The sequence below is a fragment of the Myotis yumanensis genome, unplaced genomic scaffold, assembly GCF_028538775.1.
Source record: "Myotis yumanensis isolate MYYU_CA2020_CCGP unplaced genomic scaffold, mMyoYum1.0.hap1 SCAF_2, whole genome shotgun sequence".
Taxonomy (NCBI): domain Eukaryota; kingdom Metazoa; phylum Chordata; class Mammalia; order Chiroptera; family Vespertilionidae; genus Myotis; species Myotis yumanensis.
In genome coordinates, this window is record NW_027223753.1 from 43,104,627 (window position 1) to 43,132,126 (window position 27,500).

At 39.9% G+C, this 27,500-nt stretch overlaps 1 long non-coding RNA gene across 1 annotated transcript in view; it reads right to left on the reverse strand.

The window, feature by feature from the left end:
- The window catches only part of LOC139001823 (uncharacterized), a 91,120-nt gene extending 68,326 nt beyond the window's left edge, over window positions 1-22,794 (reverse strand). The window contains exon 1 of the long non-coding RNA XR_011470109.1: window positions 22,707-22,794. This is a non-coding gene — a long non-coding RNA (uncharacterized lncRNA). The remainder of the gene's footprint in view (window positions 1-22,706) is intronic.
- Window positions 22,795-27,500: the final 4,706 nt, after the last annotated feature.

The following is a 27,500-nucleotide window of genomic DNA, read 5'->3' on the forward strand; positions in this document are numbered from 1 at the left end:
GAGAGAGAGAGAGAGAGAGAGAGAGAGAGAGAGAGAGAGAGAGAGAGACATGGATTGGTTGTCTCCTGTACTTGCCCTCCACCAAGGATTAAACCGAAATCTAGGTATGTGTCCGGACTGGGAATCAAACTTGCAAACTTTTAGTGAACAAAAAAGCACCACTTATTAACTTTTCAACCCTGTGTATATCATATAACTTCGCTGGGCTTCAATTTCATCATTTACAAAATGACATTAACAGTTGCTTCATAAAGCTATTGTTAGGATCAATAAGACAATATTAGGTTCAATGAAACTGTTATCTATAGATGAAAGACCATCAATTTCATGTGATAAAGCCTAACAGAACAGTAATTAGAATATAGTAAATGCTCAATTTATGTTAAGCATATATATTTATTGTGTATCCATGATAAAATGCTAGTTTAAACTTTAGTTATATCATTTAATATCAATTAATGAGTAAGATTCTTATTGTTCTTTCCTGATCTATAGAATGGAGTTGATAATTCTTGCCTTGTAGGTATACTGGTAGAATAAAAGAAATTCAAAATAATGATACAAAAGAGGCCACACAACCAATAGAAATCTGTATTGATTGCAAAAGAGCAAGATCTATGAAAAGGCTACAGTATTCCAGAAAAGAATGACAGGGAGAAAGGTCACCCAAGAGCAGGTTATAGCCATAGGAATTCTGGTATCATGTTGGAATATTCTTTATTGAAATCCTATGACCGTGCATGTAATTCTAAAGAACTGGTGTGTTGCAGCTGACTTAGTTAAAACCAAGTAGAAGACTGAGTGTACACTCACCAGAAGGCACTGACTCTTGAAGGCTTTGGAATGCCAGGGAGTCCAGTTTATATTGTCTGAGTCAATTTAAATAACCAGAATGCCTGAAGTCTAAAAATTGTATTCAAAGAGCAACTTTCATGATCAAATTAAAACTACATGGGTTTTTTCCCTAAGACTATGGCATGGGAATCAAGATTAGATGTGAAATACTCAGAAGGATCATATTAACAGCAAAAGGTTCTGACCTAGAAGAACATAAAGAAGGTCTTCTTTCATATGAGCAGAAATTATTATTACTATCAGAAATAATAATAAACTACATTATTACAATATGCAAAAGTGCTGAGCAGACATGGGTTTTAATCAATGGTTATCCAATAAAGTCATTATTTTGGTTAAATTCTAGAATATCTGAGAAATACTATGTAGGGATTGTAAAAAGAAACTATTTGCAGGGTGTAACACAAGGGAGTGCTTCATCAAAGTTTGAGATATATATGTTTGAGGACCTCAATCTCACACACAGATTTTAGAGAACACATGCTAATGTGGTGCTGAAAATAATTGCCAAATATCAAAAGGTTTCTTCACTTAGAATTTGGATCAGGTATGATGTAAGCTATTCTTAAGGGAATTTCTTAACAGTTGTTTGGTGTTGTTGGTTTTTTTAGAAAAATGGAAAAAAGAAAAGAAAAATAAAGACATTTGAATGACATTGTGATGCACTGAAATGGGGAGAGGAAAAAGGGTAAGGGTCCTCTCTTCAAACCAGGACATGAAAGTCTGCCAGCCACCTGTACTTGGCACCAAGCAACAATAGGGCATGGGGATCTATGCCTGGGTCTAGACAGGTATCAGTTCTGCCATTCTACTACCTTGGAAAAATCATCTAATCACTTTAAGCTTTAGTTTCTCCATCTGCTAAGGAAGAAAATCTCAACCTGGTGGGAAGTAGGTAGCACAGAACCTAGAGACACTATGAGGAGGCTAATGGGCACATCCAGATTTGCTCAGCCCCTCACGGAAGGTTTGACCAAAAGAGGACAAACATCAGGGCCCTTCATGAGGTCTTGGGTGCCCAGACTCCTTCCAATAAAGCTTTTAGTTGTGGCCAAGGAAAAGAAAGGGTGCTACCCAGGTGAACTCAGATTTTGAGGCGCATGAGCTGGCTGGGCTCCAAGGAGATTAAACTCTACCTTGGAGCGGCATGTGCTTGGAATGCCCTGGGGACCTGGCCTGGCGCTGGAGTGGCTGTGGCATTGGACGGACTAATCAGATCCAGGCTCTGTGTGATTGCTGCAATGCTGTGGGGAAATGATAAGGTTTGTCCTCTCGGAAGTCTGAAACCAATTCGGCATGAGATTTTGGTCATTTGAGAAAGAGCTGGAATGAGAACCAGGAGAAGTTGAATATGAACATATCTTTTCAATATCCTTGCCAAAAGGAAAGTTAAGAAACAAATAAGATACAATAATGTCTCCTAAACTGTTCCCAGAACACGTATTTGAGAGGATTATAAGAGTTCCACAGAAAGAGTGTGGTCAGATAAATCTGGAAAATGCTGCACTGTTTCTATCCTGTTGAATAATGACAATTCACACCTGTAAAGCAAAGGCTCTGAGAAGGACTGTACATAACTATATTTAATTTTGTTTAATCCCTGTGTTAGGGTATTGTTTTATTTTGTTTTCTTTTTAAAATACAATGCCTATGAACACCTCTCAAAACACCACTGCTCTCAGGAGTTCAAATTGGGAAGGCTAAAAAAATCATAGTGTCCAACACCTTTCCTGCTCTGGGATCGCAGCGGCAACCCAGGGGCAGGCATACAGGGGGGCTGGCTGCAGGCCTCCCTTTCCTGCTGTGGGATCGCCATGGCGACCCAGCGGCAGGTGCACATGGGGGCTTCTCCAGTCGCCTATCCGGGCAGGGGGCACCAGGGAAGAGGCGAGCGTCGGTGCCCGCCTCTTCCCTGCCCCCCTCTGGCTTCTCCAATCACCGGCTGGGGGGTGGGCAAAGGCGGCCCCGGTTCTCTGATCCAGGGCAGGGGGGCAGGGCAAAGGCGGCCCCCAGGGCCACCTTTGCCCTGCCTCCCGGCTCTTGCCTGCCGCCTGGGTTTCCAATCACCATCCTTCCCCTTTCACCTCCCACCATTGTGCCTATGTATGCAAATTAACCACCTTCTTTGTTGGCGGTTAACCGCCATCTTTCTTGGCAGTTAATTTGCATATCACCCTGATTAGCCAATGGGAAGCGTAGCGAACATTCAGTCAATTACCCTTTTTGTCTTTTATTAGATAGGATTTTCTGGAATTTTGTATAAATGGAATTGCACAGTATATATTCTTCTGTGTTGGCTTCTTTCACTCAGAATAATGTTTCTGAGATTTATCCATACCATTCATTTAAAAGTATTTTATCCTTTTTATTGCTGAGTCATTTTCCTTGTGTGGATATATCACAAAACTGTTTAATCCAATCCCCAACTGATGGGCACTTGGGTTGCTTCCAGCTTTATTATCAATAAAGCTGCTATGAACAGTCCCTTACACAGCTTTGTGGGGACATGTTTTCATTTCTTTTGGGTAAATAACTAGGAATGAAAATTCTGGGTTATATATTTAGTGCATGTTTTTTGTACTTCAGGTTTATTTATTTCACTGATTCTGAGGGCTTATAATATTCATCAAATTAGAACGGTTTGTGTGATTATTTCTTCAAATGTTTTCTCTGTCCTGCCTCTCTTCTATACTTCAGGAAGTCCAATTATATCTATACTAGAGGCCCGGTGCATGAAATACATGCACTGGAGGGGGGGTCCCTCAGCTCGGCCTGCCCCCTCTCACAGTCCAGGAGCCCTCGGGGGCAGGAGGTGACCCGGCGATCAGGGGAAGGTGACGCCCCATCACACCTCTGCTGCTGCCACTGACGGCAGCGCAAGCCTCGGCCAGCCTGGTTACCTGCACCTTGGGCCAGCCCTGGGCGGCTGGGGGGCTGAGGGGACTGGGGGACTCTGGAGGTAGGCGCATAGAGCAGCCAGGCCCGCCTGAGGGTGGGCCCGGCCTTGCCACGTGCCTGCCGCCCCAGTGGGGCTGAGGAGACTGGATGCCACCATCTTGTGGCTGTGGGCACCACCATCTTTGAGGGCAGGGCAGTCAATTAGCAAAATCCCTCCTTATTGGCTGTGGGCACTGCCATCTTTGCAATGGCGTGGGGGTTAATTAGCATATTCCCTCTTTATTAGATAGGATTGGGCCACTTGAAGTTGTTCCACAGCTTATTGATGTTTTCTTTACTTTTAAAATTTATTTTCTTATCCCATGGTCCATTTTTTTAAATTGTTGACAGTATTACAGATTTCCCCCATTTAACCTCCTTTGCCCCTCCACCCAACCCCCACCCCACCTCAGGTCTTCATCACATTATTGTTTGTGCCCATGGTCTATGCATGTATGTTGATAGTTTTCTTTGCTGTGTCTCAAGTTCACTAATCTTTAATTCTGCAATGTCTAACAATGTCTTATCTACCACCAAGCACATTAAATGTATTTTTCATCTCAGACACTGTAGAGGGACTATCACTTTATAACTGAACAGACTAGAATTAAGCCCAAAACTCACAGAAACTCCTATGCATACATCTGTAGGTTTTCTCTTCAGGGAGCTCTCTTCTTTCTCATAATTTATAGCAAAGATCTTCCACTTCTACCTTCCCAAATCTTTAGACCTCTATCCCACTCCCTGCACTACAGTCCAGAAAGTTCCTGCAGATCAATAGCAAGGACAGTCATAATATTCACCTTATTTTTTTCCCTTCTGCAAGAGATTACTGTCCTGCAGTGCGTGTTGTCAATATGTGGGAAATTCTTTCATATATTTTATCCAGTTCCCTAATTGTTTTCAATGGAAGGCTAAACCTAATTTAAATTACTCAATCATGACTGGTAGTGGATGTCCTTTTTGGGTTTTTAAAAAGATATTACACTGTTATCTTACAGTGTGCATGGGTGCTGAAATCCACTGTGATTTTTATTTCTTTCCTTCTTATGTAAATGCGACTACTTTTCTCTAGCTAACTTCAAAATTTTCTAATTTTCCTTTGTTTTCAGCGGTTTGAATATGATATGCCAAGGCATTTTCTTTTTCAGCTAAAATTGTTTTCTTTTGGTTATCCTGCTTGGTATAGGGTGGGTGTTGGTCTGCCACAAAATTTATTTTTAATGTTTATTCCATCATTCCATCCTGGGATTTTTCTTCTCCCATAGAGGGTCTGTTCCTTGCATATTACTTGTACTCACTGACTTTCAGTCTAGCAGTATAGGTTGGATGTGGTTCATTCTCTTCCATTCTTTTTAAGCCTCATATTCAGATAGGCATTGTGTTTCTGGATATGCCCTTCTTGATAATTCTGAGCCCCATGTACATATTCCTGCTTCTCAACCCTTTGTGTTTTAATTAATATGCTACTAAAAATCTTGTTGAGAAGAAAAGATAACGTTATTGTTTTCTAACTCTGTGACCTTAAACAAACACATTATTTATCTGAACTTCAGGGTTGTTTTTTTTCTTATATGAAGTGGAGATAATAAAACTAAAAAAATTAAACTGTTTTACAAGGGAGACAATACAGATATGAAAAAGTATTCAACATGACTAATCATCAGGGAAATAAAAATCAAAACCACAATGAGATACCATCTCACACCTGTCAGAATGGCTATTATCAAAATGACAAGAAATTACAAGGGTTGGCAAGGATGTGGAGAAAAAGGAACCCTTGTGTACTGTGGGTGTGAATGTAAATTGGTATAGCCACTTGGAAAACAGTATGGATATTCCTTTAAAAATTAAAAATAGAACTACCATATGATCCAGCAATTCTACTTGTGAGTATTTAAACAAAAACACTATCTCAAAAAGATAAATGGACCCTCATGTTCACTGCAGAATCATTCACAATTGCTAAATATAGAAGCAACTTAAGTGTCCATTGATGAATGAATGTATAAAAAAATGTGGTATATGGAATATTATTCAGCCATTAAAAGAAGGAAATTCTGCCATTTACAACATGAATAGACCACTGTTAGGGCATTATACTAAGTGAAATAAGTCAAACAGAGAAAGACAAATATTATACAGCCCACTTATATATGGAGCCTAAAAAATGAGCTCATAGATACAAAGAACAGATTGGTGATTGTGAGAGGCAAGGAGCAAAATTGGTGAAGATGGTAAAAAATACAAACTTTCAGTTATAAATAAAACATGGGGATGTAATGTACAGCATGATGATTATAGTTAACAATACTCTATTGCATATTTGAAAGTTACTAAGAATGTAAATCTTAAAAATTCTCATCACAAGAAAAAAATTTGTAACTATGGATGGTGATGGATGCCCATGAGATTTATCACAGTGATCATCCTACAATATATACAAACATAAAATCATTATTTTATGCATCTGAAACTAATATGTTATGTGTTTACTATAATTCAATAAAAACAGAAAAAAAACTAAAAAAAACCTAATGAGACTATATACCATAAAAACCCTATGTTTTTAATATTTAGGTGTACAATGTATATTTTTCCTATTAACTTATTAATTAATGATGCTATAAGAGTGGGCAAATTATGTTTTTATTAACACACCTGAAAGTTATACTTTCTACTTCAAACTCAGCTTTTGGTAAAATCTCATTTCTTCAGTTGCTATCACAGGAGAAAATGAAAAATCGATGTCCGCCATTCAGATATAAAAATGTGTGAGAACATAAAGAGGTAGAATCAGCAATATTACTGGTATGGGTAAAAAGAATGGGGTCGAGAGGAGTCTTCTGAACATGAAGTAAGTCTCTCAGTGAAGTAGAGCAACTAGAAGATACAATGAGATGACGTGTTAGAACACCCTCAGATGTCAGACAGTGCTGGGTTTAAAACCCAGATCTTCTATTTCAAAGATGTGGCTACTTGGGTAAGTTAATTAATCTTTCTAAACCTCTGTGTCTTTATGGGCAACATGACAATATAGTGTCTCCCTTATAAACGAGAATAAATCACATAACATATGTGAAAGAGCCTGAGAGATAAGAGGAGTTCACTAGTTGTTTATTTAAAACACACATGCACTTACAAAAAAAAAAAAAATGTTATCTAGCAGGAAATAGTAACAGGAGCCAAAGACAACAGAAGCCAAAGCTCATAAATCTAAGAAAGAGATGCCAAACCGGAAGCTCAGATGCCAAGATTAGGAAGCAGCGGTGAAAGTCAGGTAGCACCATGCCAATCTGCTGGAACAGAATTAATCGAACTTTAATGAGCAAGGAAGAGTGTGAGTGACAGAAGGGTCTCAGGGTCTTATGGAATATAATGTTTAAAGCTCCATAGAGATGAGATGTTTGTAAGCAATACTAAAAAGAATAAAGAGGTAGGGAAAAAATAAAGGTTGCTCTAAAGAAAATATTATTTCAAGAAAGGAGGAATCAATTATTCTCCCACTTCAAATTCTTACCCATCTTCCTTCTCAAGGTAGAAGAAATATTCAGGGCTGGAAGTAGAGAGAGGGTGGGAGGAATATGAATGAGGTGATTTGGTCAAGGAGGAAAGCAGGGCTGTGCTGACACAGGATGACTGGAGGCATCTTCTTTGGTAGTTCCCACAGTTCAATATAAAATGCCTAAGAGGGTGTAGCTAATTCAAGTGGAGCCTGAACCTGGTATACAAGAGGGGATCCAATATCGTGTAATATAATGGGAAGGACTCAGCTACAGGAATCTCCAGGTAGGTTGTTCTACATTAACAAGTATAAGTAGACTTAGAATCCTGATGAACAAATATTATAGAATCTAATACTGGTTTGTTTTGTTTTGTATCAGGGACAGCATTCAAATTAAAAAAAGAGAGAGACCTAAAGAAGATATTAGTTCACTGGTCAAGCAGGCCAGGAATTAAGCAAGGGCTCACATGTGGTATAGAACTGAAACAAAAAGAGAGAAATCAATGTAAAAATAAAATGAGAACAACAAAAACAGTAGTAGTAGAAATACAGGGCCAATGCATAGAGGCAAGTTAGGTGAGAGCCATGCCCACCCCCTCCCCACCACCACCACCACCACCACCACCACATCACACACATACACACACACACACACACACACACACACACACACACACACACCATGCAAGAAGATTGATTCATGAAACTACAGGGGAGCAGTTTTAGGAACCCTGTTGAGGAGGCTAGAAGAAGAAAGAGAGAAAGGGAAGGGAGAGAAAGGAAGGAAAGAAGAAGAGGGTAAGATAAAGAAGGAAAGCATGGGGTAAGAGAATGGAAGATTTGGGGAGGGGGAGGTACAAGAAAGAACATTTGAAATGTATGTAAAATGTAACTCAATTACCTGAGATCAGCCATAACACATGGGGGAACCACATAAGGTTGTAAATGCCACAGTCCCAAATAGTTACATTTACTGCATTTATAAACAGATATCTTTTGGCAAGTGAATCCAAAAGGCCTCCACAAGACATGCAATTCTGGGCTTCAATCCATTCACTCTGTGAATTAATTGACTTTATTTGAACTCTACTGTTTTCAGTTGGAGAATTCACTGTGAACATGTTGTACATCTCTCAGAAATCAAATAGCAAATGCACTGCAGCCAGATTCTGAAACCGAGCCAGAAATTGTTCATTATTCAGACAGGGGTTTCTCTGTAATTAGAAAAGACAACCAAGAGATAAATAAATAAAATAAACAGCTAAACTCTTTGAAACGGCTTCCACATTTCTCCTTTCGCTTGGGAAGTGGAGGCTCCCCTGGAAACCAAGTAATTGTTCTCACTAACGAAAAGAGGTGTGCATCGCACCTACTTTCAAAGTAACATTGGTTCCCCAAACCTCATCTTATCTATTTTTATATATTACTCAAAATAATCAGTTGCCCACAATATAGTCGCAAATCTAGTTGTTGTTTTCTCTTACACACAAAAAGTATTCATCTTCTATTGCATCTTAAAAGTTTCTTTTAGCTGACAAGCCCAAAGAATGATCTCTGGTTAATTTCTTAAGTTGTTACATTTTAAAAGGTTAAAGCACATAGCCAGGATTCATGGAGCTAAGCAAATATATTATTCTGGAGCTCCTAGCAAACAAATTAAATAACTAGATAGATAAATAGATAGGAGAGAGAGAGAGAGAGAGAGAGAGAGAGAGAGAGAGAGAGAGGAAAACAAGGTTCACAGATTCACATGAGATGCTAGATGGAAGATTAGGCTGGAAAATATCCATAGCTAAAGGCAAATTATGGTCTTTTCTGGTCCACCTGCCACTGCTCCTGGAGCCATGATCAATCTGTCCTATGAATGCCCCCTCGGTCTATTTTATTTTCTCAAATTCAAGATCCCCTCAAAGTTTCTTTATCTCCTTTCTGATTCTCATCATTGGGCTAGACAACCCAGCAGAAAGTCACAGCTTTCAGAAAATAGCAGTGCTTAGAATACACCCTAAAGTGAAGGGTCTCTAGGCAATGAAGGAGAAACCTGCAAACACACTGGTTAAGCCTGAATTGCAACCTCAGGGGTTCTCCCCATCAGCAGCCCCCCCAAAAAAGATTATTTGAAAAACCACAAGCAAGGGATCAGATGTTAACCTTCTCTTAGGTACACATTGGTGATCAAAGAAAAAGATTCCCCCAAAATATTAGCTCATTAAGGGAAATGATGAGACAATGATAGCAGTGGCTGTAGAATAAATGTATAGGCTGAATAAGGGAAAGACAGAATCAATAGTGATTTAGTTGGCCAGAAGATCCAGTCAAAGAATCATCACCAAATGTATTAAGAAATTTCAAATTAAGAAAAGTTATAAAAAGTTAAGAGATACAGGAGATGTAGAGGTGTCAATATTTAGTGGTACCAGAATGAGAGGAATGAAGGAGGGAAAAAATTTAAAGAACAATGCCCAATAATTTCCCTAAATTAAAAGTTATGCAATACTACAGATTGAAAGCCATTATAGAGTTCAGTGCAGAACAGATATTTAAATGCCTAGATATATATTAGATACATATTTTTTAAAGATCCAAAACACCTTATCCACATAAAAAGCCAGAACATAGACATATTTTCAGGTGAATTACACTAAAATTTCAAGAAATAAACATTCCAAATTTAAGTAATTTTTGAACTTAGAAAAAGAGGTAAAATAACCTTATCCATTTTATGAAGCTAACATAAACTTGATACCAAAAAAATACTTAAAAATATAAGTCAATTTCAATTTTAAAAACAGATGCAATGTCCACATAAAAATCTGCATGGAGCCGAAACCGGTTTGGCTCAGTGGATAGAGTGTCGGCCTGCGGACTGAAAGGTCCCAGGTTCGATTCCGGTCAAGGGCATGAACCTGGGTTGCGGGCACATCCCCAGTGGGAGATGTGCAGGAGGCAGCTGATTGATGTTTCTCTCTCATCGATGTTTCTGACTCTCTATCTCTCTCCCTTCCTCTCTGTAAAAAATCAATAAAATATATTTTTAAAAAATCTGCATGGAAAGGTTTTTAGCAACTTTATTGATAACTGCCAAAACACGTTGGAAGTAACCAACATGTCCTTCAGTAGGTGAATAATAAGCAAACTGCACCAATCCACACAATAGAATACTAGTCACTATATGTGATAGAAAAAAATAAGCTATTAATCCATGCAACAATACCAATGAATCTTGCATGCATTAGACATTAGGGATTGGTGAAGGGGAACGGTTGGGCAGGTAAGGCACAGGGAATTTTAGGCAGTAAAACTCTTCCGTATGGATACCTATAGTAGATCCATGATACTCTGTACTTATCAAAACCTACTGACCTCGACAGCAATGAAAGTAAACTAAATGATATTTACTGTTTTATAAATAGATTCATTTAAAACACAAATAATATGTACATTTTCAAGGGTTTGCAAGCACTTACATTATGTCAGGCACTAATTATATACTGCACACATATTAATATATTTATTTTTCAAATAACAATATGAAAATTAAGAAACTGAAGCACAAAAAGCCTGAAGAGCTTGTGTTACGTCACACCAGCAGGGTGATTTGTTGAAACCAGGTTCTAATGCCAGAAGCTTAAACAGTGTGCTATGCTGCCTATTGTGAGGCAGATGGTTTAGAGGGCATATATCAAATATACCATTTGTGTGTGTGGCAATTGTGAGAGGGAAGAAATAGCAGAGGTAGGAAAAAAGAATGAAGGGGGAAAGTACTAAGTAAACATAACAAAACAAAAGAAGGCACCTACAAAGATGATGATGAAAGTGAACCATACTGAGGAGAATGATTAATTTAAAATTGTGCATCTGATGTTTAAAAAAAAGTGTTGACATTAGCCAGAAAATTCTGATTACTCTTAAATCTTGGATAACCAAACATTTTAGATACATGGGTTTTACTAAATCAGCAACTTTGCAGACTAGAAATGTCTAGTCCAACAGATTCACCAATAACTGCCTAGAACATCTAAAGAACAACTCCCAGGTGGTTAACCTTGGAGACTACTAATGACTTGTTTGGACTATAGTATTAAACTACATATTCCTGGTTTGTGTTTGAATTTATTGACTAAAATTTCTTCCAATTGGAGAATTTCTTCCAATTGAAGATTAGTTTACTGTCTAGCACATTTGTCTCTACCTACCTCCACCTAGAATCACTATTTTCCAAATTCTTTTTCTCCTACTCTGTTTTGCCTCTCAACTCTGACACAAAAGCTATATATGATGTGCCTGTGGCCTTATAGATACCAGCCAGCATCTACCCATCCACCTGTCCATGTATGTATTCAGTCACCAGACATCAAGTCCTCAGTATGTGCTATGCACTGTGCCAGGCAGCAACAACACAGGGACAAGGTGGACACTAATCCTAATGAGAAGAAGCTCACTGTTCAAGAAGGAAGACCAACATATAAATCCTATATAATAAAAGCCTAATATGCTAAGTGTCCATTCGACCAGTTGGCCATTCAACCAATCAAAGCATGATATGCTAAGGCCACTCAATTGCTCACTATGACATGCACTGACCACCAGGGGGCAGATGCTATGACCGATAGGTTAGCTTGCTGCTGGGGTCCGGGCCAATGGGGATTGAGTGAGATGGGCCAGACATGCCCTGGAGCCCTCTCACGGTCCCTCCCTGGCTAGCCAACCTCCCGTGTCCCTCCCTGGCCCCTATCGTGCACCGGTGGGGTCCCTCGGCCTGGCCTGCACCCTCTCACAATCCCCTTCAGGGGATGTCAGAGAGTGGGTTTCAGCCCGATCCTGCAGGCCAGGCCAAGGGACCCCACTGGTGCACGAATTCGTGCACCAGGCCTCTAGTAAGTAAATAAATAAATAGCAATGAAACCTAACTAATTAGATTATCACTGGGTTTTAAATGAAATGATGTATATAAATAACATGTTTATAAAAAGTACTATGGCCAGTATTTAATAGTTACATCAATATCCACAAAGCTTCCTGCCCCCAATAGGAATCAATTTTAATTATGTCATTTATTTGTTCAGTAGTCAGACACTGTGAAAGGTGCTTGGGCAGAGTCAGCTGAGCACTCAAAAGCTATACTCCTATTTTCAAAGTTTTCATTGGGAAGTGGTTGCATGACTACGGACCATATTTACCTACTCTTTTTGCTTGTAGATGAAGCAACATGTATTTGTTAGAATAACCTTAGCCAGTGTAGCAAACAGATTTCACTCAAAATTTCATTGATTTAACACAATAAAAGTTTACTCTGGCTCCCTGCAATAAAATGAAAGTGGTCATGGTGAGCAAGTGGGGAGCATTCTATTAGGTCACTCAGAGACCCAGGTTCCTTCCCTGGGGGGCTCCACCATGCCCTGAAGCCTTATCATCACTTGAAGGAAAACAGAAGGATAACAAACACACCAACTCTTAGCCATGGCCCAGATGTAACTTGCATTGCTTCCATTCATTTCCATAAATGAGAACTAGTAATACGGCTTCAGGTTAATGCAAGAGAGGACTCAATGGTGCCTGTCTGGACAGCTACCTTCAGTGACAAATCCACACAAAGAAAAAGCATGCATTTTAATGATTTCATGAAACTAGTTCTAACCAATGAAATGTAAGAGCCAAGGTGGTGAGCAGCCAATGGTCTCCCCCCTTTCTTCCCCCTCTTCCATGTGGAAGGCCCTTAAAGATAACAGAGCAAAAAGAAGGAGTTTTGATTGCCTAATCACCACATGGAAGAAAGACTCCCACTAAACAGAAATGCCAGTTTGGACTGTGATGTGATTAAGAAATAAACTTCTCCTAAGTTCATCCATTAACATACTGACACTTGTTTTTTGCAACAGCTAGAATTGCCCTGATTAATGAAATATTATAATTCACTAATAAAAAACTCTAAATGATAATTCAATAAATGGCTCAACATTTTGCATGGCACAGGGCTAGAGTTCAATAAATAGTATATACTTGCCTATTTGTAATTTCTTTAATATCTTTTTGGAAATAGGTGATCTTGCTGGTTAAATGACTCCCACACACATTTGCATTCGTCTCAAAGGCCCTCAGGATATGGCTGTGGCCCTGCTGCTGCTCATATTAATGTGCAAAAGAACAAATATATCAGGTTCACATTTAGTGTCAGGAAAAAAAAAAAAACTGGGACTTTCTCTACAGCATATTTTCTCACTTGCCTATTCATTTCTCAGACCTCTCCTCCAGCTCTTTTCTGTGGCATGAAAAAGATATTTTGTTTTTGAATCCCAACAATTTAATCTACATAACTGTTTCTTTAAATAAATATTAATATTTACCATTATAAAATGCATGAATTATTAAAACTTTTTGTGGTCCAAAGCCTTCATCAGGATAAAAGGAGGCCAGATGTCATCTGTACTAGTCAGCTAGGGCTGCAATAACAAAATACACAGATTGGGCGGCTTAAAAAAATATAAATTTATTTTCTCACTGTTCTTGAAGCTGGAAATTGAAGATCAAGGTGCTGGTAGGCTTGGTTTCTCCTGAGGCCTCTCCTTGACTTACAGGTAGCTGCCTTCTCACTGGGTCCTTACCTGACCTCTGTGCACACTTCTGGTGTCTCTTCCTCTTCTCACAAGGACCCCAGTGCTTATTGGATTAGTGCCCTACCCAGCTCATCTCTTTTAACCTTAATTACCTCCCGAAAGACCCCATCTCTACTGTATATATAGTTATTTTGGGGATTAGAGCTAAAAAATATGAATTGAGCAGTGGGAGGGGAGACACAACTCAGTCCATAACATCATCCTTAGGTAAAAAATATCTTCATTCCCAAGAAACTCATTGCTAAGTGAAATAAAACATGAAATAAAATCTGTAGTTCTACCATAAAAAAATCAGAGATAATTGTTGAGTGATGTTATCAAAATGGCACAATAGGAATTTTGTGCCATCTTTCTCCCAAAGAACACTAATTTTTGACAATCATCCATGGACAAGATCGCCTTTATAAAAGTCTGGTAGGCCAGCAGAGAAATTCCAGCACACCACTGGAGGAAAAAATCCAATATTGGGCATACCGAAGAGGCTAAATAGAACAATTTCACTTGATCTCTGTCACCCCTCCCCCAAGGTAGTACAGCTCAGTGCCAAGAAGAACTTTCTAAGCCCATGATTTCTCCCTTGAAGGAAGGTGACAACGTATGAGTGGGCAGCAGGCTTCCCCAGCTGTACAGGACTCTGCCGAAGACACCTACTTCTTTCTTCCACATGCAGAATACTGAGGTGCACTGCACAACTTGGAGGCGGGAAGTGAGTCTGAGAGAATAACAGCTGCCACTTAGAAGACATCAAAGTGATGTAGATCCTACTCACTGCATAGCAGACTCCATCAGGAAGCCTGCCCAGGTGCCAGTGGGGATACTTTGCATGTGGATCCCCCAACTGGCTCATGGGTACCCCCGATGCTCAGTGTACCTCACCTCCAACAATATGACTACCTGAAAAAGGTGAATGTAAACAGTAAAATGATCTGTGGTTGAGGAGGAGGAAGAGATTAATAGACAAAGCCCAGAGAATTCTTAAAGCAGTGAAACTACTCTTTATGGTACTATGATGATGGGTACATGTCATTATAATTTACCCAAACCTCATAGAATGTATAACACCAAAAGTGGGCCCTAATGTGAACTATGGACTTTGGGTGGTAATGATAATATAAATCAATTCTAGCAAATGTACCACTTTGGCGGGGGTGCTGACTGTGGGAGAAGCTATGCATGTGTGGAAACAGGGGATACATGCGAAATTTCTGTACCTGCCTCTCAATTAGGCTGTGAACCTAAAACTGTTCTAAAATATAAAGTCTATTTTTCTAAAAACTTAAGAAGCATAGCTGTAATATTTTTATAGCTAATTATCAGGCTATTCTAATAAACAAGGTCTTTCTATATCAGTAATTGTGATTTTTTAACCTGCATTTTCTTAACCTGTGTATACATAGGTGAAGAATATCGTTATCTTTTCTCCAAATTGGTACAAACCCAAAGTTGCCTCAGATTAACAGAGAAAAGTGGCATTTACTGGCATGTGCTAAACAGGATGCTCAGTTTAATACAGACATTAACTCATTTAATTAACAAGACCACCTTATGAAGAAAGAAGTATTAATAGTCTCAGTTAGCAAATGAGAAAACTGAAGCTAGGAAATGTTACATGAACTCATTCAAAATCATGTAATAAAAGGAAAGAGAATATTATTGCAGAAAGTTCCTAGACTTTGCAGTGAAGGAGACTAAAATTCTGTCAATTACTAACCATAAACTTAGACCAGTAACTTAGCAGCTATAGCACCTGAGTGGCTTCATGTCTATAAAAGCCTGGCTCATGGTAGATACTTATTAAATAGTGATCTGGCCTTCTGCTAGACAGCAATGGACTGTGAGTTGACCCCATATCTGTCTTCACAATCCATGCTCTTTGCTCTTCTCGTCTCCCTGCAACAGAAAGCAGCCCTGTGCAGACTTGGGGCATGTGTTTCTGTGCAATGCAGAGCTGGGAAAGAATTGTTATCCACAGTGACCTTAAGAATTGAGTATCTAAGTATTAATTTATTTTTATTTAATATGACTTCCTGAGAAAACTCTTGTCTGCTAAAGATTCCATTGAAATTATTAGCCTGTAGACATTTATGGATACATGACATGCAGCTCTAATAAAAATGAATTAATCCTCTTTTTCATATTTTACACTGCACCAGGCACTGAAAACTAAGTCAGATGTAATAGATCTCTTTTGTGGTTTTAATCATAACAATTGTACCAAATGGCTTTTTTTGTGCATGTGATAACATCATAATGGAAAACTAAATCGATAGCATATTTCTCAATCTAATTATATGCCTTGCATTTCTAAACCAGTTTTAATGAAATACAATAAGTGGTAGTGTGGAAATTAGGAGAGGCTAAAAAAAAGCAGTTGCAAATAATACTGTCAGTGATAGGAATAGAAGTATGAACTATGTCAGTCTCCGTGAACAATGGCTTCCCAGTGGGACTGTACAATAAAACAACAACAACAAAAACAAAACAAAACAGGGAGGATTACCCAAACAAATCACCATTTTCAGAAACAATCGTTTTCACAGCAGTTCAAAATGGATAAGGAGCATCTGAGACTTCAAAATCATCTACATATAGACCTCACCTGTGTATCATAGTAAGGTCACCAATTTATAAGTACACTAACACCTTCTCATGATTTTTAAATAGCTTCTTTTATTATTTAGAAGAGTAATCATGCTCATTATAAAAAATGTGAAAGATACTAAAAGATGCAAACAAAAAAATACACTAACCCAAAAATCCCATACCCAAAGATAACCATGGTTAACATTTCACTATATTTCCTTTTGTTTTTTTATGCATATGCTACATTCAGGGTGGAGCAAAAGTAGGCTTACAGTTGTGAGTATGAGAAACACAGAGTTTATTCTTGTATCATTATTTATTAATTATTGCATTTTTTCTACACAAACAAGTGTGAACCTACTTGTGCCCTACCCTGTATTTAAAATGATGCAACAATCTCTTGAAAGCAAAATCAGAAAATTCAAAGTAATAAAGTATATAGCCCACAAACAGACCCTAGTATAAAAGTATATTGCTTTGTAGGCCCTGTATTAAGTGTCCTAGGGCTGCCATAACTAAGAACCACAGATTGAGTGGCTTAAATAAGAGATATTTTTTTCTCTCATAGTTCTGGAGGCTGTGAATCCAAGATGAAGGTGTCAGTAAGTTTGTTTTTTTCTGAAGTCTCTTTCCTTGGCTTGTAGATGGCCATCTTCTCTGTATGTCTTCAGATGATCTTCCCTCGGTGTATACTTGTCCATATTTCCTCTTATGCAAGTAGTCATATTGAATTAGGGCCCACACTAAGAACCTCATTAGCTAGTTGCCTCTTTAAAGACCCTGTCTCCAAATACAGTCAGATTCTAAGGTATCAGGGATTAGGACTTCAATATATAAACTTGAGAGGACACAATTCAGCCCATAACTGGCATTAAGTATGGCAACACAAAGACATTATATACCCAATATGCTCTACATCCTACAGCAGGTATTGGAGACATGAAGATTATTAAACCAGGGTCTCTCCCCTAAACAAATTCAAATTAGTGGGCAAGGGAAGGACTATTTAGTAAATATAATTGGGAGATTTATGAATACTCCGGGGAAAATATGCAAAGGCTCACCTCATACTGTGTATCAGTATAAGTCATATTATTGGTGAAATAATAAATGTTAGGAAGAGGGGGAAAAAGAAGAATAAATAGGAGGCAGAAGGAGGAAAGCAAGGGAAAGTGGAGGAAGAGAAAGGGGAATAGGAGAGTGGAGAAGAAAGAAGTTAGAAAATAGAAATGAGTTTTATCTATTTAACCTATGAATGGAGTATTTTAATTGTCATTTTTCATTTTTTTCTCATTTTTATTTTTCTTTTCTAAATAAATCTTTATTGTTGAAAGTATTACATATGTCCTCCTTTCTCCCCCATTGACCCCTTCTAGCCCTCCCCAGGCCTTCACCACCCTATTGTCTGTGTCCCTGCGTTATGCATATGTGCATATAAGTCCTTTGGTTGATCTCTTCCCACCTAGCCTCCCACTTCTGCCTGCCCTCTGAGATTCCACAGTCTGTTCCACAGTCATTTATTCATAATAAGCATTAGTTGACCATTTACCACAAGCAGGTGTTCAGCTAGGCACAGAAATGAACTAGGTTTTATGCACATTGAAAGAAGCCTCTTGGGTTGCTTATAATGTAAATACAAGTTCATATTTCTTTACTGGACTGTTTGATATTGGTTACATCTCCCTAGACCAAATTCATGAGCTGTATGTAGTCAATAGGCTCCTGCATAAGTTTTCAAGACATTTTTGTAAATCAGATCCTATTAGAAATGCACAAAGAAGAGTTGGCTGTGTCAAGGAGCTTTGGAGGGATCCCTGTGGTAAAAAGCAGCAGCCATATGTAAAGAAGGAACAGTCTTCCATCCAGCGCTGTGTAAGTCCCAACTGTCATACCTGTGCCCTGGCTTGCAGGTTATGCCTGAGCGCTCAACTGTGTTCCCGCTGTCTGTCCTTATGCCTTGGATTACAAACCCCTGGAGGTTGGCCCACCACATCTGTTCCGTTCATTGTGTCCATGTCACAATGAAGCATTTACAAAGAGATCTTAGTAAATGCTGTTAGATGTGCAGAAATGGATCTCAGCAGGCAGTGTCCATGGGGCTACAATGAGGAGATGCCCATGCATCCTACTTCTAAACAGTAAGGCTCTAAATCATATGCATGCCACTGCACTGCCAACTATAGGGGGTAGACCCCCAGGATTCCTCAGTCCTGTCTGTGTTCTCAGCAACTGAGAGGAAAAATTCTTTGAGGGGATGACAGAAGAAAGCTGGAGACCCCTTGGGAAACTCCCAGGAGCTGTCTGCACTGTGTTTTGTTGCTTACTCAGAGCCTGGAAGAGCGCAGGCTTTTCTGAAAGCTTCCAGGTAGTAGAGTGACAGTTGCTGTCCTCCCCAGTGGGAACCCTCTCATACTGGTAGCACATTGCATAGCAGCTTGCTCTCAGAATCTAATTATCAACCCAGAAGATATGAATAAATCCCTGCCTTTTATCTTGGGTTCAGAGAAATACTTATTTAAAAGTACTTTAAATAAGTACTTTTAAAGTGTCGTTGCCAATAAATGAGTAAGTGGTACAATTTCTGGTTGACAGTTGTTCAATTCAACCAAAATGTAGTGAGGCTAAAATTGTTTAAACTCAATATTTATAAATATAAATATGCACCCAGAATTATATCAATATTGGTGAATTTTTCTAAGGGACACATGCGCGGGCGCACGTGTGTGGGCCCATGTGTGGCACGCGCGCGCACACATACACACACACACACACGGTATGATTACGTCATTTTAATTTTTGACCGATTTTCCATTTAGTAATATTTTGCCATTTTTATTTCCATTTTACTAAAATTATTTTCATGAATATCCACTGCTGTCCATGTATATTTTTTATAATAGAGCTTTCATTGATTTCTTTTTTGTCCGCATCAAATTGAATGATAATAGTTGCTGCCATTGTAAGTTTCCTTTGGAGGCCATTATTTACACAAATTCTAATTTTCTTCACTCAAGTTTGCATTTATAAATTTTTTCAAAACAATTTTATTCACTCATCAATAATGTCAATTTCTTAATATACCTAGTTTTGACCATTGATGGTTTTGTTGGTTATATTTTCAAAAACCATTATTTCTCCAGTTGATATCTGAATTTTTTAACTTTACCCTTTTTTTTCTTCTGTAACACATTTAACCATGTAAAGTTTTAGCTGTTACCAATATTTTTACTTTGATTATTTCTATCAATAATATCTCATGTGAATTAGATGTAAACTAATATATTTTTATTATTTATAAAGGCAAATCAGAAACAGAAGGAGTCAAAATACCCGTGAAGTCAATATAGTGTGGTGAAAACTTCCTACTTCATTCGAATACGAATAGCCCTGAAAGGTCAGCCACCATTTATATTTGGAATATGGAAAAAGTGATTCACATCTCATGCTTTCCTGAAAGATGAAAATGGAGGTTTTCACTTTCCCAGCTGCCTGGCAGCTGAGATGTGAGCACATAACCTGGTCTCCATCTGTCCCTTTTACCTTCCCGAAGCTCTGACTCAACAATAGGAGAAACAAAGCAGCAGAAATGGAAGAATGGTTTCCTGGTGGCCCAGCTGTGGCATCAGGGACCCACAGAGCCCTGGAATGATCCTGGGGGCCTCAAATGCCATGCTAAGGGGTTGAACTTTACATGCAGGGGTTGGGAGCCATGGAGGGCTCTATTTGGGGAGCACTATGCTCAGATCTGAGGTTTAGCAAGATGTCTCAGGCAGCAGCATGGAGAATGGATTGAATCCAACAAATCTGGAGACAGACCTCTGCAGGCTGGCTGCACCACAGGTCTGCATTTTCCTAATGCAAGACACTGGGTGCCAACACCGCTACTCTGGTCTTTTATGATGTAGCTCTTGTCAAACTTTGCAACCAGTCAGAAATTCCTTACTCTCATTCTTTCCACCTGACAGGCTTGCATACATACTAATTTATTTCAATATTAAATAAACATTAAAACTTATAATAATAACACTAAATAGTTATTGAGAATATGGTTTATGCCATTCACTGCCATTAATCTCACTAGGGGGTTCAGAAAGGTTGACTAACTTGTTCAAGGTTGTCCAGCTAGTGAGTCGTGAGCCAGGATTTGAGTTTAGTTTGATTTCAGAGCCTTTGTATATTCTTAACCCATGTCTTACTGTTCCACCAGCAAACATTTCAATGTGCCATATATTTTCACACATATTCTTTTATTTAATCCTCATGGTTACTTGGTAAGGTAGATATTATTGTTTTAATGCAGAGAAAACTGAATCTTGATGAATTAAGTTCTTTTCCCAGAGCTGGTCTCTCTAACTACAAAGTCATTATATGTCCCTGTTAGTGTCTGGCTCATAAAGGATTGCTGACACATATTGGCTCCTTCCTTTCTCCCTGTTCTTCCTGCATATGCCATGCCCATACCCAGGCCAACACAGGTAACCCAGGTACACAGGTAACTGGTCTGATGACACCTTTAACCAAAGCCAGCTAGTGCACACTCTTACTCAGAATTCAGCTTGCCTGTTAGGCTGGAGGAAACAGTTGTTGATTACCACTTCTCTCCCAGATCCTTTCCCAGCCCCCAGCACCTGCTGCTGAGGTGACTATGTTGTGCATTACATGATTCTACTCTTTGACCACAATAGATTGGATCTAAAAGCAGACAACCATACATCATTTAGTTAAAGTTAAAGTAAGGAATGCTAAGATGATGATTTAATATTGAGAACTACAGCACAAAATAGAGAACCAGGATCAGAGGACTCGCAATGACTCAAGGGCAAGCCAAGGACACGGTGCAAAATCAAAGCAGATGCCTAGAAATTCAGGTGGTAGCAAAAATATGGGTTCAGAGAATGGGTTCATGGAGAAGTGAGGATTCTAGGAGGGTGGAGAGGCCATGAAGCTAATGAGAGAGAAAGTAGGAAGTCATTAGAGCTGTTTATTTCCTAATAACTCCTTTGTTTCTATCCACGTGTGTCCCTCCAGAACGACTTCTGTTCTCAGGTAATGTGGGTGACACTCTGTTTCTTACCACCAAAAGAGCCAAACTTAAAAAAAACAAAACAGCGGTCCGGTTGGCATGGCTTAGTGGTTGAGCATCAACCTATGAACCAGGAGGTCAGGGTTTGATTCCCAGTCAAGGCACATGCTGGGTTGTGGGCTTGATCCCCAATAGGGGTATATAGGAGGCAGCCGATCAATGATTCTCTCTCATCAATGATGTTTCTATTTCTATCTCTATCTCTCTTCCTCTCGGAAATCAATAAAAAATATATTTTAGAAAAAACACAATAACAGCCACTCAATCTTAAGGGTTTCCTATAAAAATCCTTGAGTTTCAAATGCAAGAGCAAATGGGAAAAAGTCAAATTAGGAGATGGAAAGCCTGAGGCCTTACTAAGCCCCTCACGTTAGTTGCCAGCCCACACTGTTATCCTCTCTTTTTTCCTGCCCCTTCTCAGCATCCTCCCACCAGCTCTCAGGAGTCCCATGCAGTCTCTTTAGAGCCCGGGATGTCTGGGCTGTGGGCAATCTTCCTTTTATCTAGAATTTCTGTTATTTATCTGATTTGACCTCTCTAGCCCTTCAAGCTCTGTGGATAGGGAATGGATTTTTGCTGTTGTTCATTCACTGCTGTTATAAATACAACCCAGATCTGACCCCCTCTTATTTCTGGGCCTTTTATCCCTGCTTTCGGAGCAAGACACCGGAAGGAAGCATGTCTTGATTTATTTTTCTTTCTCGATGATATTTCAAGTCCATTTTGTCCAGCAACCACACATTCCATCAGTACTAAAGCGATTTAAAAGGTGAAGGTCTGCGTTCTGGCAAATTCGCTAAACCTCTACATTTATTTCCGAACATGTCTCAAAGACCCCTGCAGTCACAAAAGCCTCACTTGACAAAAGTAAAAATGTGAGCTCATTTGGACCTGAATCATCTGATATATGGCTCCAGGGCACTCTTTGAAGGCTGTGATGCTAGCAACTCACTATGTTCCAAATCTCTGTTTCTGCCTCAATGGGAGCTGATTGGAAAATGAAGAAGGTGATGTGGAAATAACAACTCAGCAAAATTTCCTGATTTTCTCTTGCTGTTGCCCTTCACCATTCATTCTGAAATGCACAGACACACATGTGTACACACCCTTACTAAATCTGGAATACAACCTGAGCACAGGCCAAGTAGGTCGGCAGCAGGATATCTCCTTCACTCACTGGTCTCTTCTGCCTGATGTTCCTGTCCGTTCCACTTCTAGTTCTGGAGTTTGCGGGTAGTGTTTCTAAAGATTCTGCACTTCTCCCTGGAAAAGACAATGAGAAATTCCCTAGTGCTTCTTTGGGAATGACTATCAGAACCTTCTCTCATTAATAAGAGGAACATGTGCTGGGATTGTGGCGTGAGTGAGGAAAAGCAGAGAGGAAGACAGAAAAGGAGTTCATTAATAATAAAGTCTGCCGAAACCAGTTTGGCTCAGTGGATAGAGCGTCGGCCTGCGGACTGAAAGGTCCCAGGTTCAATTCCGGTCAAGGGCATGTACCTTTGTTGCGGGCATATCCCCAGTGGGAGATGTGCAGGAGGCAGCTGATCGATGTTTCTCTCTCATCGATGTTTCTAACTCTCTCTCTCCGTTCCTCTCTGTAAAAAAATCAATAAAATATATTAAAAAAAAATAATAAAGTCTGTATTTTATTATTTTTTACATAACAAATATATATTCCTCTCATAATTTGAATTAGGTAAATACTATTAAAAATCTCAACTCATTATCCCCATAATTATATAATTTCTTTGAGGCAACTCAAATATTCCAGTTTAAGTTGGCTTGCATACCCTTGTCCTAATATAAGGCTTTATGTCTTAGGCTGGTTTCACTAAAAACAATTTCTGAATCAAAAGCTTTCATAGTAAATTTTATTGGAAACTACAATCCTAGGGATGCAGGAGAGGGATTGAAAGAAGAGTGAGGTGGGAAGAAATGAAAGCATTACCTGGCTGGTCACAATTCACAGGAGATATCTTCTAAGAGATCCTATGAAACTACTGCTTCTTTTTAAAAGCTAACTATGAAGAAAAATGGAGAAGTAGCCCACTGGGAAAGATCACTCACAGGGCATCAACTTCCTCATAAGTTTACTTGTACTACCCAGCCCCTTGGCAACCTCAGGGATGCCAGATTCATGGATACCTAAAGATCCTGGAGGTACCTGGGGTGCTAGTCACTCTGCAGGGATAACCTGTGACTTTCCTTGCTTGTGTGTATGCAACCTGCCACCCTACTGTCCAACCATGGTGAGCTGGCATGCAGGCATCACACTGAATCTTGGAGTTCCGTGGTGTTTCCCGTCTTGGTAGCAGCAAGGAAGTTCCAGGACAGGAGCCATGTCAATGAGGGACTAGAAACAGGTGGAGTACCATGACAACTTGGCCCTGCCACAAAGGTGGTTACAGAACTCAAGATCAAAACTCCCCTCTTCAGCCTGTGGGAACACAATTTCTGTCATGTGATCTTCCCAGAGGGCCATCAGTAATATCATGCAGAAAACCAGGGCCCAGAGGAAAAGTTGAGCTGGTTGATTAAGAAGCCAACATTCACAGCAAGAGGCTCTAAGAGATCATAAGAAGCTATGTCATAAATCTTCAGGAGGGCACTGGGCTGCCCACTGTAGGCAGGAGAATGGCTCCAAGACACTTTATCTGGTCATTATATTTAAAAGGGGCCTGCAAAATGCCAAAGCATAGGGAGCCATTGAAGTCAAGTTCACAGGCTTCTACTCAGGCCTGCTGACCTCAAACATGCACATTTTCAGACAATGGTAAAGAGAGATACTGAGGGCTTGGTTTAGTAATAACACAAGTTCTTCAAGCAACCAAATAAGCAGAAAGAAATATGCTACGTCTACTTGCCTTCTCATCTTCTTTCCAAATGTATATGTCATTGGTTGATTGCAGGTTGCTGTTTTCCCTTTTTTTTCTGCAAGGAAATAAAAAAAATTGCATCTTGAAAAGCAGCCACAAAGCTTTTCTATAATCACCAAGAAGCCTATCAATTTTATATACAACCCAACTGATAGCATCAGGGGGGCTCTTTTTGTCGTGCTTTTGGTTGTCATTATTTTTTGTCTTTGGGTTTTATTTCTTTGTGCTGTCTGAAACCAGCACAATTTAGAGTGATATTTTAATTTATTATTATGAAAGGGACAGCAACTGGTCTTTAATGGTTACAGAATGGTGACTTGCAACCCTGTCCCAGCTGCTGTCACCACCGTGCTGAGAGCAGACTTGCAGCATCTTGTCTCAGGCACACATCAGTGCTCCTGCCTGCTGCCTCCCTCCCTCCCAGTGGACAGGCCGCCACCTGCTGCTGGCACAGCGCCGGCCCTTGGGGAATAAATGTTCTCTTGCTGCTGGGTGACAGGACAGGACAGACGCTGGATTTCAAGGGAACCAGGGAAAGGCGCCCCCAGGCCAGCTGCCCCTACTCCTCCACCCATCTGCCTTCTTTGCCTAGCAGAGATCCCAGTAATCAGGGCCATCGGAGCTTTATGGTCAGACTGCCATCCAGATAATTCTGTCTCCTTTTCCCTACCAGTTTCCCATAAGGCTATAGTGGCCATTTATTTATTCAGGCCACAAGCATTTATTGAGCCTGTGTTCCAGGCCAGGCAATTTGCTAAGTGCTAGGAAGATAGACTTGAATATCTCAATTCCTGACCTTGAGAAGATCACAGTTTAGTAGGGTAGAGAAGACATATCAACCAATAAATTATGATATAGCCTTGCGACTGTAACAAGAGAGTTAAAAACCAAACACACACAGAAGAAGCATTCCAGTATGACATAGGCATGAAACATATGGACTTTGGAGACCCTTAGGTCAGGGAAATATCTTGCTGCCTGATTGACTTTGGACGAGTTCTTTAAATTCTTTAATCCCAGTGACTCAACTATAAAGGGTTATATAAGATACTGCAGCAAAGCACTTTAACATGGCATGTTGTAAACACTCAATAAATGTGGGCCATTGTTACCCAGTACAGTTTTTATCCAAATGCCTCTCCCAAAGAAGTGGGGTCCCAGTCACTGTACCCAGACAGAAGTTTGGAAGCAGAGAAAGGTTGGGGAGATGGGCCATCCAGTGGACTTCAAAGTTTAGAGCCAAAGAAAATCCCAAACAACCATGTCCTGGGACAAAGCTGGACTACAAGACCAAGTAAAAAATCCACCTGGGCTATCAGACAAGAGAGGCCAATGTGGAAGAAACTAAATCCAGGACAATACAAGAGAAATTGGAGGTATCAGGAAAAACCCACTGTGAAAAAAGATTATGATGCAGCAATGAAAATTTGAATGCCCAGAGTCTTGAAAAGGCTAGGAATATTTTAGAGGAGGTGGCATTTCTTCTGGGTCTTATAAAACGAGTAGGAACTTGCCAGGAAGATACTAAGAAAGGGCTGTCCTTGAAGGGGAAACAGCAAGGGCAAAGGTATAGTGACATCCACAGGGGAAAGTGAGAATGTCAAGTAACTGGAATGTTGAGTGTGCAGAATAAAGTGGAAGGAGGTGAGGATGGGAACAGAGAAAGAGCTGAGACATGGAGGACCTTGAGTGTCAGACTAGAAAAGCTACTCTTATCCTGCAGTCCTGCAATGGGTGCATATCAGTTACTCACTGAACTCTTACCAAGTGACAATGCTCAGGCCACACTACCAGCGATTACTAGTTAATTGGTCTCTGGTAAGGCCTGACCACGGGTCCTTTTAAATCTCCCCAGGTGATTCTAATGTGTAGCCAGGGTTGCAAACTACTGCTGCTGGCAATCAGAAGTTAGTGGAGATCCTCTTTGTGTGCCCAGGATGCTGTGAAGCTAAGAAAAGAGATTCATTTTATCTCAACAAACATTATTAACACCGCCTTGGTGCCAGGCCCTGTGCTGAGCTTTGTAAATATGGAGATGAGCAAGTCAAGGTCCACTGCTCTCTGCTTAGCTTTTTAGAGTTTATGAATCATGTTCACCTTCACTGTCTTACCCTGCCTGGGAACTGAGAGAGAATGTGGCTGCAGTCCTTCAGGGGAAGCGGTGCACATAATCAGCTTGGTCATTGTGGGGCTACCCTGAGGTCTGGCACTGGGCCGCAGTGGAGAAAATGAATTGAGCAATCTTTTATAGAGCAAAATCAATAGCATCAGAGCAGCCAGCCACACCAGCAGCTGGGGCTGGGAGGAGGAGAAGAGGAGAGTAAGGGGGAGGAAAATGGGCTTGTGGGAGAAAACAAGGACACTGGGATGGAGAGAAGACACAGAGCTGTCATGGAGGGAGGGAGGGAAGGAGGGCCAATGGTAATGGGGGTAGGGGTGAGGTTGTGGTCCCCGAGAGAATTTGGACAAAACCACTATATCCCTCTGGTCTTAAGCTCCCTTCACTTCTCAGAGCCCTGAGAGTAGCAGTAGGTAATGTGAGAATATATGAGGGAGAAACTAACACTTTCCAAGTATCTTACCCTGTGCTAGGTGTTTTGCATACATTAATACAATGTAATGCTCACTAATCACTCATTTTACAGATGAAAAAAAAGAGAAATCCTATCAAACTCATGTGTGATGGAGTTATTTATCCCCTTATGAGCTTAAAAGAGAAATTTACAGGAGAGTCACCTTGTTAAGGGAAAGGTACTTCAGAAATAATTATTTTCCACCCTCGGTCCACGTGTAACCCTTGTACAAGGGTCACAATGGGAAAGGACCTCACGGATCATTTGATGTATATATTCATGAACCCAAACAAGGGCCCCATTGACCCACCTAGCTTCCAGATATGACCTTCAATCTATGTGGAAACACAAGCATTCAGGTTACGTGAGGCCATGAACAAAGAAGGAAATATCTACCATGCAACTGTAAAGAAAATATTTTAGAATCCTCACGCACAATATCCTAATGGGGGAAGCCTGTGAAAGGGATTG